We start from the raw sequence: 6,511 nt of genomic DNA on the forward strand, positions 1-6,511 counted from the left end.
CCGTGCCCCTGACATTTCCAACATCTGGGAGTAAAGGGCACAGATACCCAGGAGACAGAGTAGAACCGGATCAAGTTGATCCTGGCAGGTAGTACTTTATATACGGCTCCTGACCCAGGACAGGTGTTCCAGTAAGAACCAGGCATCATGCTGTGTGCTCGCCATTCACCATCTTGCTCGATGATCACAATAACGGGGACTACGACCAGTCCCATTCCACAGATGAGAAAACTGAGGCACAGAGAAGCTTACGAAGCTCACCCTGGGTTGCACAACCAGCAAAAGTGGGGACTCAAAGCACATAGTCAGATGCTAGGACCTGGTTCTCAATCTCCACGACGTATAACATCATGAGGTCACGGCCTTTGCTAAAAAGCAGTGTTTCAGCAGCTAAGAGAATGGGAGCGGTGAGGGAGGCGGTTAATACCCGTTAGCCCGACAACGCAGCAGTCAGCGCTGCTGGGTGAGCCCCGCTCTGGGTGCCCCCTTCGTACCCAGCACCAAGGGGCAGGGTTACTGTCAGAAAAGAGAGCTGAAAATTTCTGAAGGGAGATGGTTCCAGCAAACAGGGCACCCATCGGAATCTGAGACCCTGTCCGCGTAATGTCGTTGTGGTCCTTTGGTGGCCCGGAGGGAGCCTGGGGACACCTACTGTGGAATGCTCGACACAGACGAGTCTGTTACAGCTGGGGCCCATTAAGGCCTCTGGGATCCAGGGTTGTGGGGACAGGGTGTTCCCAGGCACAGAAAGCTGGCCGAAAACCTCATGCTCTCCCCCTGTCCCACCTCAGCCAAGCCCGGCTCCTTCTTCGAGGGCTAGTGGGTGCCTTGCCCCCTCCAGGAAACCACCCCTGGCCCCAGTTCACAGGAACCACCCCTGCTCTGAGCTGCAGAGGCACAGCGACTGCACGCGTCAGTTCTAAGGAGGGAGAATATAGATGCTGGTTGCTGGGAGGTCCCGGGACGTTCTGGAGACTCCCGGCAAAGTCAGGCTCTCTAACCAAGCTCGGGGTAAGCAGATGGCAGAGAAAGAAAGCATCTAAATTAACCAGAGCCCCCTGGGTGTGGCCCCAGCCCCAGGGTGCACGATGGCGGAGAGAGCCACGAACCCAGCAGGCGCTGACTAGCTCACGGTGCGGCAGGGCTGGGCGGGGCTCGAGGGACCCAGACAGGACACCCGGGGGACGTGGCCCGGAGCCTCGGAGACTGTGAGCTCTGCGGGGGAGGCAGGGTCGAAGCCTCGAGGCCTGCTGGGATGGTGGTGACGACGCGCACAGGTCACTTCCGTCGCTAACGGGTTCTGAGGGCTCGCAGCATGCCAGGTACCGTGTGGAGCCCTCTCCATCTCTGCCATCCCACTTTTTTCTCACTACCTTCCTTTTTTTTTTTTAAGTTTATTTATTTTGAGAGAGAGCAAAAGCAGGTGAGGGGCAGAGAGAAGGGAAGACAGAATCCCAAGCAGGCTCTGTGCTGTCAGCACACAGCCCGATGCGGGGCTTGAACTCACGAACCGGGAGATCATGACCTGAGCCGTGACCCAGAATCGGATGCTTAACCGACTGAGCCTCCCAGGTGCCCCTATTCGCGTGACCTTCTGATGTGCTGTTACGTCTCTACTTTGCAGATGAGGACGCTGAGGTTCAGAGAGGGACAGTCACTTATCCAGAGCCACACAGCGAGTGAGTGGACTGGAGGAATTGGAGACCCGAATGGGGGCTGCAGAAAGTGGTCGGGACTGAGGGGTTCCCAGGGGAAAGGAATAAGGGCCCCCCTTGACAGGGATGATCTCTCTGAAGGCCAAAATCTGAGGAAGGAACACTAGACGGGGAGCCAGGAGCCTTGGTTTCCGGGCCAGCTGTGCAGCCACTACCCTTGGGCAAGTCACTGCCATTCTCTGGGCTGCGGCCTCCCTACGCGTAAAATGGAATCAATGCTCTTCACATTTCGAGGACGAGGATCCTTTTGAGATTCTGATGAAAGCCTGAACGCTGACGCACACACACCCAGTGACTCAAACCCCAGGGTGCGCGAGGCTCGGTGCACGAGGCTCTGCGTGAGCCCTGGGCTTCGGTGCCCCGGACTGGATCATCTCCGCAGCCCCCGTGGCCTTGACATCATCTGGGAGGGGCAGGTGGGTGAGGCTGGGGTGCGGGCCGCTCCGAGGACAAGCGCCCGGGAACCCCGTGGTGCCGTGACTCTCGTTCAGGGTTGCACACACAGCACGCGCCCCAGGGTGGCCTGGGCCTGACACAACCGTCACCCGCGTGGCCCAGTGCGGGCCCAACGTCCCCGCGTTCACCTCTGTGTGGCCACTGGCGGCCGAGGTGATGGAGTGCCATGATAGGCTTGCGCAAAGTACGCGGGGGGGGGGGGGAGGGAGGCGACAAGAAAACGGGGGCCAGGAAAGGCCGTGAATTTGCCTTAGATCTGCCGCCCCCGTGTTCACGGAGAGGAACTAGCTCAATTTGCTTCGGGCTGGAAGGGGCCGCCCTAAACCTCCCTCTTCCCCTTGCCAAGATGGTTGGAGGGGGGATGGCGTGCAGGGGGCACCCCCAAGTGAGGCCTTGCCCCAGGGATGGAGGGGGCACAGCAGCTCCTCTCCCCCACCCGACCCTCCAATCTGTCCTCTGACTTGCACATCCTTCCGTCTGCTACCCTGCACCCCACTCCCCATTTCCCCTCTTTCTTTCCGGCCCGTGCTGCCTCCTCCGGGACAAAAGTGGGTGGCTGGAAACCCAGCTCCGGTCTGGCTTACGGTGGGGCCAGGGGCAGGTGGGCAGGACCTCCTCCCCAGGGAAGGTGTGGCGGACAGGCGACCCCAGCCAGCCTGGCTCAGAGATCCTCAAAGGAGGGTCACTGGGGAGGCCTCAGGGCCAGTTTCCAGAGACCCTAACCTCATCAGTCACCCCGCTGAGAGAAGTTTAGACGTCAGAAGTGAAGCGGATGGGGTGGCCCCTGCAGGAGGCCACGGCGTGGATAAAGAACCAGAAACCGTGTGCCACAGGGAGGTGAAGAAAGGGGGTGCTGCTCCTGGAGAAGAAGACTCAGGGAGCTCTCGACGGGAGTGCAGAGGCCTAGGGTGGGGGGTGAGGTGGTCCCGTTCCTGGGCCCTAAGGGCTCAGCCCAGTGGACAGGGGCCAGGCAGGGGTTCTGAGTCCTCTCTGCCTCCTCACCCATAAAGTGGCCTAAACCACCCTCAGTGGGAGCGAGTAAATGGGAGGGATGCAAGAATGTGCTCGATGGGTGCTAACAAATACCCTACATTCCAGTGTCCGTGGCTTTGTTCCTGGCACGGCACTCTCGATCTTCACCCCCATAAAAGGCCGGGGTCCCTGACTCTCTACAGCTCTTCTTTCTAAGGCTCAGATCTGCCCAACCTGGGTGCCGATCCTGGCTCTGCCGCTTACTGGCCGCGTGACCTTGCCCAGGCACGTCCCTCCCCGAGCCCCGCTCCGCTCCCGATGCCTGCCTGGACTCATGTCATGGCGCAGGTGTCTGAGCATCCGCTGCCTCGATCCGCCCTGGCCCCTGGGCGCCAAACGCTCCGGGGGCTGAGGGCGACTGCCTGGGCGCCTGGGGCCTGCAGGGAGGACACAGCAGAGCCCCGGGGCAGCGTTGCGATGTGCCTCGGGCACCTGAGGGTCGTGGGGCACCTGCTCCACCATTGGAGTGGCTGCCAACGTCCTGAGAGAGTCAAGACTGGCTGCTTGTGTTTGGAGCCACAGCGACAGGCGTGCCCCATCCTGCTGGCTCACGGCGCGGCTCCCGCCCAGAAGCTGCTGCGTTCCTGCCAGGGAGCAGGGCGGAGGGGGTGCTGGTACGGCCACCAGGAAAAATCCCGTCCCTGCCCCTTACTGAGCGGGCCTTCTTTCCCTGAGCCTCAGCTTCCTCATCTGTGAAATGGGGCTAAGATGATCCCGCCTCCCTCACAGGCCGGTCCTATCCAAGGTAACGACTGGGAGCAGCTGTGCCAGAAACAGGTGCTCAGTGAGGCCCGGCTTCTCCTCCTTCCCGGGCACAGGTATCCAAGGTGAAGGTGTGAGGGAGGGGTTGAAAATAAGGTCTCAGGGGCGCCTGGGCGGCTCAGTCGGTTGAGCGTCCGACTTCGGCTCAGGTCATGAGCTCGCTCACGGCTTGTGAGTTCGAGCCCTGCATCTGTCTCTCTGCACGGAGCCTGGCAGCTTCGGATCCTCTGTCCCCCTCTCTCTGCCCCTCCCCTGCTCATGCTCTCTCTCCCTTCCTCTCTCAAAACAAAGTGTCTCTTTGGGGCACTGAAGCGGTGCTTATGCGCAAAAGCGGTGCTTATGCCTGCCTGGCAGGCAGAGATGGGGATCATCTCCCACCGGTTTACTAGTTAGTGAACCCACCCGTGCCTCAGTCTCCCCACCCGTAAAGCAGGAGTAACAGAAGCGCCTTCGGGGTTGCAGTGAGGACCTGAGGACTCAGCACAGCGCCTGGCGCACCGGCTGCATCCCGGCAACGTGGCTCCTGCTCTGTTACCGCGCTGGTCCCCGACAGACCGCACGCGGAGGGACTGTGGCGACGCGCCTGGCGGTGAATTAATGACAAGAAGGCACAACTCTGCGAAGAGGGTGGGTCTCCACCCTGCCTCTTCCTCGAGCTCCCCAGGAGCTCCGGGTCAGCCTGGAGGCCAGGAACCGACACAGGTGGCCCCTCATTTCCCTAGAGCGCACGCCTGACTGGCAGCCCGCGGGGACAGCGGTGGCGGGGACGTCGGCCTCGGGCAAATGGTTCACGCTCTGAGCCTGGACTTGTGGCTGGGCCCGTGACCACAGCAGGGAAATGAAGAGGCTCCTTGGGCCACCGGGGACACGGGCAGTTGCTGTGGCGGTCGTGCGAGGGCGGGCCCCGGGCCCTCGGGAGCCACCTGCCCCACGGTGGGGCACGAGAGCAGTGGAACAGAGAGGGCAGCGGCTTTGGACCCCGCCGATGACCTAGTTAAACGGTGGCAAAGGCACCAGGTTGGGGGGGGGGGCAGTGGAAGAGGACCAGCTGGAAATGGGGGACCCGACGGAGCAGGTGGCAAGGGGCATGGGCTGTGGGCGCCCACACCTGCATTCAAACCCCAGAGCTCCTACTAAGCAGCCCTCCCACAGAAGGCAGAGAACAGCGACCCAGTAAGGTCAGTGTCAGGCTGGGTGAGACTAGGGGGACAAAGCCAACTCTGCTCCCATCTCAGGGTGTGACCTGGAGCAAGTCGCTCCATTTGCTCAAGGTCATTAACAGGCCCACGCATCCCACAGGCAGCCACCACCTTTGCCCTCCTGGGAGCTCCAGCCTGGGCCTCCGGGGCCCTCACTCTGTCCCTGAGCGAAGCCCCCGGGGTGAGCCAGGTGGGGGCCCCGCCAAGGGCGGAGTCTCCATCCCCTGCCCGCAGCTCCAATACCCCGCACGCCAAGAGCCCCGATCAACGGGCCCCCAGGACAGGGAGGGGTCACGTGGCCAGCAGCGGGTTCCTTGTACATCCTTTGAATGGAGACAGACAGACACACGGCTTCCCCCCGCCCCAAGTCCGCTGGCCCGTGTGGACTGAGACCCAGATTCTGGGCTCATGCTAACTGGGCCACGGTTGCTCTCCTCCGCATCACGTGGCCAGTCGAGGTCTTTCCAAGGCACGTCAGTGCCATGTATGGGCATCTGGGAGTCAGCACAGAGAATGGGTTTGGGAATCAGACGTACTTGGCTTTACATCCCAATGATATGCTGCACCCAAGGCCACGTCCCTTCCCCGGTTTCCTCTCTGCAAAATGGGAGCACGGAGCCTGTACTTCAGGCTGTTGGGACACAAAGTCCTCCAGAGGCTCAGAACCAACCGCATATACAGAGAGACTTAGCATAAGGACACTGCTCGCGCATTCCTGTTGGCTTGGTGAAATGCAAACTCTGCAGAGTACAAGACCCAGGGAAGAGTCACGGTTGAGTCCAAGGGCTGTCTACTGGCAGGAATTCTTTCTTGCTTGAGGGAGGTCAGTCTGTGTTCTAGTAAGGCTTCGACTGATTGGATGAGGCCCACCACATCATGGAGAACAATCAGCTTTACCTGGAGGCCACTGATTTAAATGTCAATCTTACCCAAAAACCGCAATCACAGAAACATCGAGAATACTGTTTAAACATCACAGCCCAGTCGACGCATAAACTTAACCACCACAGCAGTTAACAGTGCCTGTGAGAACGTATAAATGGTTAACGTGGTTGAACCATGAATTCTGTGTCTGGCGTCGTTCTAAACAATTACATGGAATAACTCATTGTATTCTGTGTGTGTGCGTGTGTGTGTGTGTGTGTGTGTGTGTGTGTGTGTGTGGACGGGTGTGGGTGTGGGTGTTATTATCCCCAGGTTGCATAACTTTTTGAAGATCATCAGCTGGGAGGCCGAGAGCCGGGATTTGAACCCAGGTTTGAACCCACCTGACTCCAGAGCGCCCGTACCTCCAGCACATAGCCCCAGACATCAGTGCCCGCCCGCCCTCTTGTCACACGAGGGCCC

Source organism: Leopardus geoffroyi, chromosome C1 (genome assembly GCF_018350155.1).
Source record: "Leopardus geoffroyi isolate Oge1 chromosome C1, O.geoffroyi_Oge1_pat1.0, whole genome shotgun sequence".
In the NCBI taxonomy this organism is placed as follows: Eukaryota; Metazoa; Chordata; class Mammalia; order Carnivora; family Felidae; genus Leopardus; species Leopardus geoffroyi.